General features: G+C 32.0%; 2 non-coding genes across 2 annotated transcripts; both read right to left on the bottom strand.

Annotated features, from left to right (window-relative positions):
- Positions 1-3,310: 3,310 nt before the first annotated feature.
- Positions 3,311-3,382, bottom strand: TRNAE-UUC (transfer RNA glutamic acid (anticodon UUC)). The gene has a single exon. It is a non-coding gene; the product is annotated as a tRNA-Glu (tRNA).
- A 1,208-nt stretch (positions 3,383-4,590) lies between these two features.
- On the bottom strand, positions 4,591-4,662 carry TRNAE-UUC (transfer RNA glutamic acid (anticodon UUC)). The gene has a single exon. It is a non-coding gene; the product is annotated as a tRNA-Glu (tRNA).
- Between the last annotated feature and the right edge of the window lie 11,409 nt (positions 4,663-16,071).

Raw genomic sequence — 16,071 nt, 5'->3', positions numbered from 1 at the left:
ATTACAAAAATACAGCCAATACAAAAAATAATTACATAAATATAGAAATTATACGTGCATAGGCTGTTGCCAACTCGATTCAAATACATCGTCTTGCCTGAATCGTGTTCGCATTGGCTCATAGTTGCTATATGATTATATTGAAATAAAACTGGGTTACTTGTGGCCCATGTACGAGTAGCAGTGAACCTGAGGCTTGTCTTGGTCACGGTCTACCTGTACCTTGAAGTTCAACTGTTGGCCGCCTGCTGAAGGAACAAGCAGGTTACTCACTTTCATCGGGTGGTAAATTAGTTGCATTTAATACCACAAAGTTTATTTAGTTGCTACACGTCCAGTTTGTTTTTATCGTTGTTATTTATGGTTGTTTCCGGCAAGCGTTAATAGTATAAAATCTAGACTTGGTAAAAATTTTTAAAATTATTATTCACCTTTTCTTTAATTATAATAGCACGTAATTAATGGAAAGTGAACATAGATATATATGAATTAAATATACATTTTAAATAGTTTGATTAATTAAGTTATAATTTATAATTAAGATCTTGATCCAACTCAGTTGTTTTTAAACTATTCTCTTTTAAATATATTAGATAATTGTTGTATATAATATAGTCAAAATAAACATTAAACACTCGTATATTGAATTATAAATAATACTAAAAATCTAATCTTGATCGCGGTAAACTAGCTAAAGTTATATTCTGATTCTAATGATTGCATCTAAACCTTTTATATGAAGGTTATATCCGATTTCAGTGGCGGATTTGCCACTAACAGGTCAATTGAAAAGTCCCCGGCCTAAATAGTAAAACACATTTTTTAACAAAATTAGTTCTTTATTCCACATAATTCCCTTCAACATAATTCCCTTTAATGGTTATACACTGATTATAGCAACCTTCAAACTTTTCGATACCATTTTTGTAGTACGATTTGTCCTTTGCAAATATAAATAGGCCCCAGTTTCGGCGATCACCTCTTCATTCGACGAAAATTTCTTTCCAGCGAGCATTCTTTGGAGATCTGAAAACAGGAAATAGTCGCTGTGGGACAGATCTGGATAATACGGTGAATGAGGAAGCAGTTCAAAGCCTAATTCATGCCTATTTTCACTGACTTGTGACATGGTGCATTGTCTTGTTGAAGCAGCACATTCTTTTCCTTCAAATGCGACAGTTTTTCGGCGATCCCTTCCTTCGAACGGTTCAATAACGCTATATAATAGTCACTGTTGATGGTCCTTCCTTTTTCAAGGTAGTCAAAATTATTCCACGCGCATCCCAAAATACAGAAGGCATAACATTTCCAGCCGACTGGAGCGGGACCATCGTGTGCAGTCAACTCGGATGACTGTCGATTGGACTTCGGAGTGAAAATGATTCAGCCATGTTTCATCGGTTGTCACATATCAACGCAAAAACTCGGGTTTTTTACTTTTGATCATCTTCAAACACTGCTCCAAATCATCAGCTCGTCGTTGTTTTCGGTGAAAAGTGAGCTCGCGTGGTAGCCAATTTTCACAAAGCTTTCTCATAGCCAAATATTCGTGAATTATATGATGTACATATTCTGTTAATATCTTTAGAGTGTCTGCTATTTCATTCAATTTCAATTTCTGGTCATTCAAAATTATTTTGTGGAATGGAACAACCTCTTTTGGGCGGCCACTGCGTTCACGTCTTCGGTACTCATTTCACCATGTCTAAACTTAGCATACCAATACTTGATGGTTGATTTTCCTGAAGAAGTGTCCGGAAATTCGACATCAAGCCAAATTTTTGTTTCAAGTGTATTTTTTCCCTTCAAAAAGCTTTATTTTATCAATACGCGAAATTCACAAACTAATGATCCGACTGCTGTCAAATTTATACACGCATCTTTTGAGGGTTAGGGCTAACTAAAAAACGTATGGATTTAATTCTAATAGCGCCATCTATGTGTCAGGCCGGGGGCTTTTTAATTAACTTGTTAGGTTGATAAGGCTGGAGACTAAGATTACAGATTTTAAAAGGTAGCAAATTCAAAAAATATGTTTTGCCTTACATAAACAAAAATTTTTCATCATCAACTGGATTGTTAACACATAATTTAATAAGAATATTAACTATGAGGGCAATAAATCATTTAACAACTATTACCAAATTTTATTTTGTATAAAATGTTTTCATTAAGTAATTTTAAGCCATACCTTACTCCACCTTAAGTTATATAGCTTTTATTAGCTTACAATTATACCTAATAACTACTTATTGTGTAAGTTTTATTAAATAGTGCTTTGTAAAAATAATTTAGATCGATCAACTGGTTCACAGTTAAACTAATAACTGGATATGCTGATGTAATTGATCAGAGAGCACAAATTATAAAGTTGCAATTTTATTAAAAACAAATATTATTGATGTAATTTTGTTATCTACTAATTAATTTTGAGATAATAAATTACTAAAGTCAATAGGGGCGGCAAAAATTAAATAGTTCAATGTGGGACACTAATATTATATTTATAGAGCTAGATCTAGTTATCTGTCATAACAATTAAAATATAAAATAAGTGGTAAAATAAGTTATAAAATTAGGTTCTCGGTCAAATATTTAATTTTATTTGGGTGGATTCATATAAGTCATATTCGTCGTTGATTTTACGAACGTCATTTATTTTCTTCAATGTGCAAGACACTTTTTTGATAATTTTTTTTAAATGTTGAAAAATGTCTAATGTTTTAATTATCACGTCAAACGATTTAGATTTACTTTAGGAAAACATATTGTTTTAAGGAAAAATAATTATTAAGCACAGAAGGTGATGTATATTTTATGAAAACTAATTAAAATATTATAATATCCATATTGAGTAGCTTACATACAATTGTACAATTTTTTTCGATATTTTTTTTTGATTTTCGATATCAGGTATCAAACCTGACTCTTCTTGTTATTAAACCCTATCGGAATCACCTCTAGCCTTAACACTAGTCATTTTTTTCTGAATAATATATTATGGAAAATATCAGTCTTAGTGAGAGAATATTATGATATAAATTATTTTAAAACGTTATAGTATAAAAAAGCTTAGAATCAATTAATGGTAAATTTGTAATTTAATCAAAGTGAGTTCTTAGTTTGAATCAATACCCTTTCATGGCAGATTGCTTTCGTAGTTTGTGTAAAACAAAATACCTAAAAGAAAACTGATACATTTCATGTAAATTAAACATTTTAGAACTTCTTAATACATTATGGAGTTAAATGTATAAATGAAAATTATCCTTGACTTTATAGACCAAATGTAAATAAATATAAAAAAGTATTCCGATACCGGGAATCGAACCCGAGCCTCCTGGGTGAAAGCCAGGTATCCTAGCCACTAGACCATATCGGAGTATATAGCAATTGAGCATTGGGATGGGGAACGTGAATTAGAGTAGAAAAAACGGTATATGTAGTTTAACAATTTAATACCATTTCGGACAGGATAGCCTTTGATGCATCTATCCTGCTAAATTTTAGATATTTTAAAAATTATCTCATATTATTTAAATAGTAAAAATAAATATGAAAGAAATCACTAATATTTAACTATTTCCATTTGCGATTTATTTATTTATGATTTTGAAATTTAAGATATAGATAATGTTTTTTTTATTAGATGCATCCCAAGACGTGATCATAATACTTCTTGATGAGTATTGTCCAATATCCTTCAACAGCTTCAAGTTTGAGAACCATTCATTATTGTACGGGCTCAACCGCTTTAACGAGGGTAAATATAACAACGACTGCTGGCTATATTTTATACATGTGGAATACATTTTACTGATAATCAAAATGGAAAATCAATCAACAGCAAATGTTGAAATGAAATAGCAGTAATAAAAATGAAAATTAACGTTTGATCTAGTGAGACAAACAATGGTCACTTAATCAATGTCAACAATAATGTTTCATTCATTGAATTTTCTAGTAGCCAAAGTGTGCTGCTCTAAGAGTCATGAATTCGAATTATTGCTTAACACATTATTGCTTAAAAACGAGATATATATCTAGGAGAACCCAGCGATACTTATTTAATCATTACAGTAATAATGTTCATGTGTTAAGTTAACATTGCTGATTTTTCTGTTAAATACACTTAACCCCACTAAATAATCAAGTGGTTTAATTCTTTTGTGTCTGTTGTCTGGTCAAGTATTATTTGAAACTTGATTTTCTGGATGACAGTTCCTGAATATGTAATTCACACAACATCTGGATACATGTATGATACCTCATATTACTTTTCGCTGCAGCAATATTACATAACTAATATCCATGTTTGGCACAGCAATTGATTTTTGACGGGTTTCATGGATTTAACATTTCAATGGAGAGAATTCAGGGTTGAAGTAACTGAACCAACAATACATAATAAATAGCTATTTTTTGTGATAAAAAATTGCAACTAATTCATTCATTCATTCATCAATATATTCACCAGAGCATCTTTAAATTCAAAACTAATGCAGTATCAGTATAAATTTCATATAAATAAAAATGTTTAGAGAAATGCCTGATGACAGATTTACAAACTAACACAAATCAAAATAAGTTTTCCGATACCGGGAATCGAACCCGAGCCTCCTGGGTGAAAGCCAGGTATCCTAGCCACTAGACCATATCGGATTGAGTTATTTTTGTTCATTTAATTTACTCAATTTCATTTATAAATATTAGAATTATTTTATAATACCTTGTTATCACAAAGTTCAAAAATGTGGTAACTATAAAATGTTATCAATAATACCAAATAATTTTTTTCCGAAACTTTATATTTATTTATAACCTTATAAATCATGTATCTAAGCAAAATCAACTGCTACTTAATAATAAATAAATAATAAAGTACCATCTAAAATATAAGATTTAACATTAACATATTTTGATACCGCATGAAAATCTCTTTTATTTATTATTTATTAGCCACGATAATATATTTAAAGGTATTTACTGGATTACACAGATTTTTTATGGTTGTGTTTTTTTCTTGATTTAATTTTTCGTAATAAATGTAATAATAATAATAATAATATTGTTATTTTTAAAATAACAGATAAAAATAAATTTGTGAGCGAGAAAAATGAATCACCGTCGTTTTGTGATCCTTAAATACTGTTCAAGCTTAACTGGTCGCTTTATATAGATTGGAAAAGCGCTATGAATATTCTGCATCAACTATTATTGACTAGTATGCTGAATTTTAAATTGGGTATACAAACCGGGCAGTTGCTGAATATCGGTTCGGTATAAGTTCAAATTAGTTTGGATATAGCAATATTTAAGTTGCATGAAATAGTTGATAACTTGATTTTGAGAATGTATTTGTTGCTATTAGAATGTGGACCGTATTTGTTCATACCTGATCAACAAATAGTAGCTCATTAAAATTTTAAAGGGCTGTTAAAGCGATGTTACAGGCTACCTGAATCAACGTTTTTCTCAAAGGAAGAGGAGATAACGTTTTTTAATGATAATTCAGGTAATTACACATCACATTATTGAAGACGTTTCTACAATTAAGTTACTGCATGTATTCAGATTACTTTTTCATATAATTTTCATATACTTCTTATAAATTCATATACTTTTCTTTATATTGTATTACATAGATATTGTATACAAATTAATAACAATATATTCATTTATTTTCTATCATGTTTTCCTATTTTTGGACAATATCGCAAAACATGGCAATATCGCGTAGAAAGAACGATACTGGTTCAGCAGCGATACAATCATCCATTCATTTTCGCACTATTTCAGTATTACGAAATCGCGTGTCAGTCAAGCTCGAACTAATTAATCTGAACAACTGAATCAGAAGACACTATGTCTAATGACAACACTGAAAGGAACAGAACTTCCCTTTCGAGGTGTGATATTGTAATAGTCATATGGAGCAACCGTACGAAATTTCCAAAATAAAAATTTTAGTTGATTGCTAGTTGTTTAGTTCATAATAATGTTGATTTTAATATACAATCATCAAAGAAAGAGCGGACACTTGAGCGGCAAAGTGTATTCAAGTTGGGAACTTATTCAAGTATGTAAAAAGCCATATTCGTAATTGATCCACGCTTCGTCTTACCAAGACTTACAAGTTGTACACTCAATCCACATATAGTGACGTCTACATAAAAGAGAACTTAGTAAGTGGCGTACTTCAGCAATATTCGAAATGCGAGGAATCTCAAATTGTGTTTTTTCTAAATTAGTCGACACGGACGCAATACATTCTTATAAAACAGGTGTAGTAGATACAATTTGATGGCTTCGAGTCTCTTGACTCTCTACTGCATTTTGATCAATATCAAAAGACCTTAAAGCTAGATTTTGAACAGCAGTGTACGCGATGTCTGCAAAATATATGCATCTCAATAAAGCAAACACTTGCCCCAGTATACTTGACCAAACCTGTCAAAACAAATACCTGACAGAATAAAAGTAAATGTATCATTTATTTTAGACGAAATACGAAATTTTAATAAAACTGATTAGTTTCTCCTCTTCCCAGTTGAGTTTCTGGCATGTATATGTGAGAATTGAGGATGGGCACGTGGCAAAATCATAGAAACTAACGGGATTATTTGTGGTTTATTCGAGTGATTGACAATTTACAGTTGACGACATAGCAATTCGAGAGAGCCCGCAGAAGAAGAGACCGTCGATTTTTTTTTTGAGCCTTATTTACGAACTGAAAAGTTTCCTTGCTGATGTTAACTCAATTTATAAGAGAGGATTGCCCGTGAGGGCACTTTATTTGGGGTATGAGAACCTTTGGCGGCTTGAAGAACCGCTTTTTGGGGGATACTCTTCGGGGTTACCTGATTGGGAACGCCTCTGACAGAGATCTGATTTGGGAATCGTTGAAAAGAGCTGAGGTTGCATGTAATTTATTGTATAAGGAGAAAACTAACCAACTTATTTCTGTTGTGCCAGTTTCCCGATAAATTTGAGTATTTCTGACAAACCATGGCGCGTTCAGATTTTGCCTGAGAAGTTTATTTTGCATTACATGAAGCTTTTCGACTAGTTCCGACCTGACAAACCGATACTAAGCATTAGATCCATATAACATGACGGGTCCGATAAGCAGCTTGTAAAGCAAAACTTTAATAATCAGAGACAATGTACTTTTTCTTCAGATGAGAGGGTTAAGGACTGTGGCGACACCGTAGCCTTTGAAAATTGCTTTATTTATCCGTGTTGACCATAGGAATCTACGGTCAAAGATGGCCGAGATATGTGGCTTTTTGTCGCCACGAGATTGAGACTTTTTCCACTCTCAGCTGGTAGACGCGGATGTCTTTCTGATTGTGAAAGATTGTGGCCAGGGTTTTTTGGGGGTTGATTTGCAACCTCCAGAAATTAAACTAGTGGACTGTGGCATTTAATTGAATTTGAAGTTTTCTCTGAGCGGCATCTACAGAAAGAGAGATGGTGAAGAAAGCTGTGTCATCCGCGTATTGGGCCTCTTCAACATCTTTCTTCACTGGGATAACTGACATGAGATGTTTGAATACTGCTGAACACTCGTGCTTTGACTGATTTATTAGGACTGGAGAGTGTATTGCCGATCTTTAATTGAAAGGACCTATCCGACAAAAAGGAACTCAGTAAAATTATCAGGTCTTCGGGTAAACCTGCTTCGATGGCTTTGTGTATTAGGCCGTCGTGCCAAACGTTGTCAATCGCTTTTGTTAGGTCTAAAATGACCGCGCATAGCTTGTGCTTTTTCTTCATGGCGAAGTGAATTTCTGCGGCCAATTTAGTGACCTGATGTGCACATGAATGTTTGGCTCTGAACACGTGTTGTTCATCTAGTATGATATGGTTCTACTCAGTGAACCAGTTGATTGCAAACAGGATCGCTTCTTCAGCGATCTTGGACATTGAACTAAGCAGGCTGATGTCTCACGAGGGCCTGTAGTCTGAAGGAGAAGAATTTGCTCTTTTTATCGGAATCATGACTATGTGTGCATGTTTCCAAATTTTTGAGAAGTGTTGCAGCCGCATGATGGGATTTATGATGTTTGTTAATTTCAAGAGCTGCTTGTGTGGGAGGGGACTGTCGAAATCTGTATAGGGATTTTTATAGGTGTTGGGTCCTCGATTGAGGGCGGGACTTGGGTGTTTTCTCTTTTAGTGTTGGGAAATCCATAATTCTGTAAAATCCTTTTGTCTCATGGAGAACACCATACTATTTACAAGGACCAATTCAGATTTTTGTTATCTCTAATTGTTCTGATACAGGAATACTTTTCATTTTCAGCAATATACAACGGTATTAAAAACTTAATCAAAGCTCATCAACATATTTTTCCAAATGAATATTATTAGGAGGTAAATGCCAAAGAACTAGGAGAGTCCAAAGGAAACGTTCGCCCGTCTACGCCGCTGTTTCTAACTGCCCCAACTTCAAATAAAACACAACTAAACAGAAAATCCTGTAGAGGATGTATGTCGTTATGATATTCATACAAGATATTGAAAAGACGAGAGAAGAAAAATCGTCCGCATATACAGATTCTATTTATAGCCAGGCGCGTGTTTGAAAAAAATTATCTATTTTTAATGTTTCGCGGCCTTGGTTATCACCTATCGCTCTCTCGTTAATGTGGGAGGTACGGAACAGTTAATTATGCAATAATTAGATTTATGTCGGATTACGTTCATGATATTCGTTGCTGTCTTTAACCGAGTTTACAACTAGGCTATATTTTGTTGCAAACACGAAACCCATGCTTCCAGCTTGACAAATTCTTAATTGAATCGAAGACTCTCGTAAATAGATGGGCGTTCACCTTTTCAATATGTTGCTATCTCTATTTCGTATCAAGAACGTTTAATGCTCCATGACAGCTTAATATGTGTGCCTGTTTGAGTAAAGATCTTAATTTTTTATAGCCAATTTGTTGTTAACCATTAGTTAATTACTTAACACTAACCTGTCTGATGATCACAAGATAATTTTGGTTATGGATTATATACTTATGTGAAAATAAGTGACGTTTTGTTGTGACCAACTTTTTATTAAATTATTTCGTGTAAAATGTACAAGTAGAGTTCATGGTACAATTCTGCATGGGCTATGCAGGGATAAGCATTGATAATTAACCGAAGAAGTTGTTTTGCCAGATTTGGAATAGTCGTTTAAATGACTTTGTCGAACTTTATAGTGGCATCCCATAAGTTCAAGCTTTTATTATTAACTAATAAATCAATCCCTTTGATATTGCCTCAAGTTCGGATTATCTTCTGGATTATATCTAAACCCTTTTTGAATATCCAATGTTGCGCTTGCTTGATTGTTAAGTGGTGATTGTGAAAAAAAAAACTGAAACTCTTGTAACACGTTTTTATAGTAATTCTTCAAATAATTTCGATATTGGATGTGGTAGCAAGATAGGCTGGTAAGACTTAACTTCTTCTGTCAGTATGTGGTATATACCGATAAAGTATTATGAGTATATAATGTCATATTCAAGATTAGAGACTAATTCAATAAATTCAGCAACTATCGTAATATTATTAGTGCCTCAGTATTTGAAGAACCCTCCTCTGCTCATGGAAGTTCATGGTATGCCTAGGGTTATAAGGGATGTATCATTAGTTTTTCCCAATTATTTTATAGACTATGCTATAGATAACGGCTATTATGCCTTTTTTATATTATAATGTGTTAATAATTATGTCAATATAAATTTGCCAGTCGATTTTGTCTGGTCGGCAAAACATCCAAAAAATAAGGAAGTTACAGCGTTACTAAAACAGATATAAGTCTATAAATTACTGTTGTATTTTTTTCTATTTTTCATCAAATTAACAATAATATATTTATTAAGAAAAAAATATTACACATATTACACTTTTGTAGGTAAATTTAACAAAAATAAAGAATCATAAATATGCAACATTATTGTATACCGATGTATTTTTCTGTAGTTATAATAATAGAAAATACATTGACTAGAGTTTCAAAACAATTATTATATAACGATTTTTAAACATTTTGATTTGAAAGCACTTTAATTAATTTAGTATTGTTTTGGTATATAGAATTTTTTTAGCTTTAATTTCCTTTTAGATTCTTAATAGATGACGTTAATACTAGAGTAATAAAAGACATAGAGTTAAAATAAATAATAATTATAACTATAATTTGTTAAATTTTATGAACTAACAGCTATAAAGCATATTAAAACTAAAATGATTTATTTAATTTTAATGTCATTAATGGTATATTAACCTCAAGGAGTCGCTGTTTAAGTATAAATCTACAGGAAACTCTCCTTCCGTTGAAATTCGTCAGAATATACCTTGAATGACCTTGTATTGATTACAATTGTATCTAGGTACAAGTCCTGAGTATAAACGTTTATTCATTTTCAGAAATTTTCAGAATATGTTTTCAAGTTTGCCAAATAAAAAGCAACCAAATGACATTTTGCGAAGAATATTTTATGCCTTGGGAAATATTGATTGACGCCATAAAACGTTTCTAATAAAAAGTTTAGCATTTTTAAATATAAATATGATAGAGGTGTTTTACAGACTTAAAAAAATTGTTTTTCTTTCGCTTTTGTTAGTAATTTATAAAACATATCTGTATTTTCATGGCGTAGAAACAAAAAAAAATCTAGAATACTTAAATTTTGTGTTACAGTATGTTTAACATATATTGGTTGTAAAATGTGGTATAACAAAGTTCAGAACTTAAGTTTACATTTTTAAAAGTTATTAAATCCAAATAACATCAGTTTTGTTTACAGTGGGACGACAGTGGGAGTTTAGAGGACGTTAAATTGGACAACTTTTTCCCGATTGCTTGTTGTTCAAATAAAAAAAGGGCATGACAGAAATAATATACAATTGTACTATAAGTAAAACTAAAAGTAATTATTAGTTTCATACACATTTTGTTATAACCATTCATGCTATTATAGCTAGTAAATGTATAATATAAAAAATAGCAGTGGAGATCATAGTTCATTATATTTGGAAATTTTTAGGATATTTTCACTGCTTTCATGTATAATGGTCCTGGTAGCTTTCTTGTTTTGTTTCAACTCTATTGGCTGGAGATGTTAATTAATTTAATATGTTATTAGCTTAAATTTGGTGGTTTTATAAAGATAGGAATGTTGGGCCTATATTAATTATATTTTTGTTATATCGTTTTATTCAATAATTTTTTTAATAAAATGAATTTGAATTATAAAAGTAAATAAATTTAAAATTTTTCCCATGTTTATTTTCCTCTTTATATATAGTTTGATCGAAAATAAATTAAACTAAATGTTTATTAAATTTATTACTATATATATATATGCATTCTAAAGGATTATGTGCAGCGCATGCGCCGAAATCGAATTCCTTTTTGAACGCTCTAAAATAAAATGGAGCCCAATGTATGCATATTATATAATACGACCCTGACTATCCGACTATCAGTTTCAAAAACTAATTGAATAGTGAACGAACGAGATGCGTCGGTTTGTTTTCTATTAGATAAGAACCCTGAGTATCGCACTGTATCGCCGACCAATAAGTCGCTTCTTTCTCCCGCAAAATAAATCAGTTTTTAAGTAAAAAAATAATTAATTTCCTAAATAACGTATCCTAGTTAGGCATACTGTGGCTAGAGAAAGAATGCTAAGAAAAGACTTGCTGACTGCTCGCATGGGCTAAACTAATTGCTCCGTTCTAAATAATGTGTAGCCCATCCAAAATTATTTTGTACCTACGTCATATAAATTTGAAACGTCGCAATGTTGCAGTGTCAACTCTGAGTTTTAGTTCAGTTTGGCATTGATATACAACAAAATTCTAATCTAAATAAAATAACTAAGCTAATATACTGTTATCAAATATAATTTATTTTAACATTACAATTAAGTACACAGTTAAATAGTTTGTAGGATAGGGTTGTGTGATTATATTTACATTGAATTCTTTTCCATACCAGGTATGAGTTAGAGTTCTAGACGCATTTGTAGTTGCATCTCTTGGAGGCCTAATCCACCTAATTAACAATTGTATATCCCAATAATATATTTTATTTTCTTTAGAGTGCATATGTACCTTTTACGCTTAGTTCTTATGTCCTTCCCTACAGTGTATACTTCTTTTTCGCTTGTTCTCTTAATACCTGCATACATGTTCGTGATAAAATTAGATTTAATCACCTAATTCTCTTTAATTTAATAATAATAAGCAGCGATTTTAAATTTATTAAAACAAGCAGAGCATTAAAATTACTATTGTTTTGAGGAATTTTGCATACGTTTGACAACCGAACGACTTTGACCGATTAGTTCGGTTACACCTTGCAACTTATCAGACAGCATTGTGTCTCTTTTTAACCAAAATAAAATGAGAAGGAAAATATTGTCTGATTCTAAAAAGAATTTACAAACTGCGACAGGCAATACATTTAATATCTTGATGACGTATGTCCAAAAAAACTTTGGATAGACTACATATTATTATTCACAAGCCTAATCTTTATTATTTTGAACAAAGTGAAAACACAAACATTCACATTTCAATATTCAACCTTTTACCAGTTATTTATCTTAAACAACACATCACACAATTCTTTCATCATTTTGTTCCATTTTGTATGAATTTATAACTGTTTTAATCATGTATCTCTTATTTTGTAACTTGTTAAAGTGATTTGTAACAATATGTTGTTCATAATAATTCACTTGAAATAAAAATATCCTTGTGAATTAATTTACGTACACAGAGAATATACATTCATTTTTTAATAAAAACTGTATCCTTTCCTACCTTTCAACAATGAGTATGTTGTTACTTCAAAACTTAAAGAATCCGGAAGTTTATGATCATTTAATCTTGAGACATATACAAAGTATAGTTAAGAATAATATATTGGATATTTTAGAAGCAATTCAAACAGTTTAAAATAAACATTTTTGATCAAAATAATGAATGTAATTTATCATTCATAGATTTCATAATATTCTGGGATTACGGCAGTAACCGCTTCATACCGGAATATCCCATAAATGAATCGCCATCCTGTCTGCAAGTCATCTTTTTGTTTGAAAAGTCTCAATATCAGGTCCGCATTATTAAATAATTCCTAAACTAAACGCAAACGCGAACGATTTGGCATGGCGTGGATGATTGAGATCCAGAACGGATTCGTTCGTTCGCGAATAGAGCCCATTTTACAAATTGATGTATGAGTATTTACCCGCAATATACAACGCTTTACAATTACTATAATAATTTAAAGCGACATTATTGATGTTCACTTGATGTTTTATGTTCTTCTTGGAGCGGGCGTGCAACAATGACAGAGATAGTTCGTCGCATTACCCTGCATCAGTGGCGTGCATCTCATCCATATATTTTATTAGATAACGTACTGTTAGCGGCTACCGCATACATTGAATAATTAGGTATGCGAGATAAAATTATGTTGGTTTTTCATAAAATAATTTACTATAAATATTGCATTCCGGTAAAATATCTTAAATGGGCATTCTTGATGTAAAATTATGACGGTATAAATAAATATGCGCAGGTTCATAGTTAAACTGTTACGGTGCCTGGCCAGGGTTGCTGAAAAGTATTTTCTCATATCTCAAGATATCGTTCTCCGATACCAGTTAGCAACGTATACGATAACCTCTATTAATTGCGTTTAATTTACAATAATAAAATTCAGTACCGTAATAGTGGTATATTATATGGCCCAACTCAATTTGGTACGTTACCTATAAAGTGATTAAAATTATATTAATTTTTAAGTACCCTTTTTAATAGACCATTTTGTGAGTCAAAATCAGAATTAAATCAGTGGTTTAAGATACTTTCTTTTTATTGGATTTTCTTTCTTTGGTCACAGGATCTTATCTTACGCAGATATTTTCAAAAATTTGCTACAACTTAACATCTAGTCCTATTCCTACAGTTGACGAAAAATTATCAATTACACTTATCTACAAAACAAAATCTAAAATCTTCTTAGATTGTTGTGACGTAACCATTATGTTTTTGGGTGTGTTGAAGCCAAAATGATTCCCTTTTTGTCATAGTATGACGCCTCTCTTTATATATCCGGTAACTATTTTTAACGAGTTATTACATTAAAATAAAAGAGAAAAGCCTATAGATCACTATGCTGCCCCCCTATAGACTACCTATTACCTGTAGACTACTCACTGCCACCAGTAATATCTAACCCATGAAAATATCCTACTGAAAAGAATAAAACCGATTATAGAGAAAATTATGTAGCTACCTATAATAATACCTATATTTCAGTTTAGGTTGGTTAACAAACATTCGGTGATTAGCCAAGTGCATAGAATAACAGATGTAATTGGAAAACCCTATAATAAGGTATGCTCAGCTATATTCTCAGATGTAACACAAATTCTCGATATGGTATGGCAAGACGACCTTGTTCATAAGCTATAGTAAATATTATCAAAAACAACTATTGAAATCTTACTTTACAGCCAGATGTTTAGATTTAAAAGGAAACCTTTACAATAAAAGAAGTTAAAGCCAAAAGTTAAAGTTTTGACCAAAAACAATGACGAGTTAATGATTCGGAGCAGTGTTTGAAGATGACCAAGCGTAATAAATTCGAGTTTTTGCGTCGATATATAACAATGGATGAAAAATGGCTCCATCATTTCACTTCGAAGTCCAATCGACAGTCACCCGAGTGGACTGCACACGATGAAAAGTTCCCCGTTCCAAAGTGTGGGAAAGCGCAATAGTCGGCTGGCAAAATTATGGCGTCTGTATTTTGGGATGCGCATGGAATATTCTCATTGACTATCTTGAAACGAAATCGCCAAAAAAACGGCCGCCTTTGAAGAAAAAGCAAGTGCTGCTTCATTAAGACAATGCACCGTGTCACAAGTCAGTGAAAATGGTGACAAAAGTCCATCAATTGGGCTTCGAATTGCTTCCTCATCCACCGTATTCTCCAGATCTGCCCTTCAGCAACTACTACCTGTTTTCAGATCTCAAAAGAATGCTCTCTGGGAAGAAATTTTCATCAAATGAAGAAGTGATCGCCAAAACTGAGGCCTATAGCAATGGGAAAATCGTACTACAAAAATGGAATCGAAAAGTTTGAAGGTAGCTATAATCAGTGTATCACCCTTGAAGGGAATTGTGTTGAATGAAAACACTAATTTTGCCAAAAAATGTGTTTTAATATGGTAGGCCTGGGATTTTTTAATTGACGTGTTATTGCAGGTACACTCATATATTACAGGATTGATTATTGATACCTAGACCTTCAGATACCGACTCTCATTCAGAAAATCCTGAATGGTTTAAAGCGTATATTAAAAGTTTTAATGAAGTGAAAATGAAAATCACAACATTTTTACTAATAACTATACTAATTAATTATTCCTATTCTTCCATTAAAATTAATCAAATATAAATCTTGGTGTAGAACATTTATTCAAAGAGATAAGCCTTAACAGACAATATAACTCAAAAGTCAAGAAAAACACAGAAATTAGAAATCTCGACATTTCTTAAAATAATATTACCGGTTTAACACAGTTGATTTATAGTTTGAAGTCATCAAATATAAAATCCGTTATTTTATACATTCATTATCTATGACACTGACATATATTTGCTGGACAAAAAAAAGTTTAAAATGTTTCCTGCATTGGTAATCGTATTTTTAAGACCTGATACATAAGATAAAATTCTCCTGCTAACTGTCATATGTTATGCCAGATAGAAACGCTTTAATGCACAATGGTGCACATAATATATTTAACATAATCTTATACGAGCTAGAATAACAGCTATTTATATTACTTTGTCTAAAACTATATCACGGGCGGCTAAAACGAACGAACAAGTATGTCAAGTTCGTGTTCCAACAAATATTCAACGTTTACGAGAAAATGGAATACTGTATCTCAACGCCATCGACAACACCACCAGTTCGCTCGGTGGACGACGAAATCGTGTATTTGGGTGACGCGCGTTATGAACCTCGGGTCAAATGGA

Source organism: Rhynchophorus ferrugineus, unplaced genomic scaffold (genome assembly GCF_030347505.1).
Source record: "Rhynchophorus ferrugineus isolate W39M unplaced genomic scaffold, kcgeb_rfMv2 rfM2, whole genome shotgun sequence".
Lineage (NCBI taxonomy): Eukaryota > Metazoa > Arthropoda > Insecta > Coleoptera > Curculionidae > Rhynchophorus > Rhynchophorus ferrugineus.
This window is presented reverse-complemented; position numbering and strand designations above follow the sequence as displayed.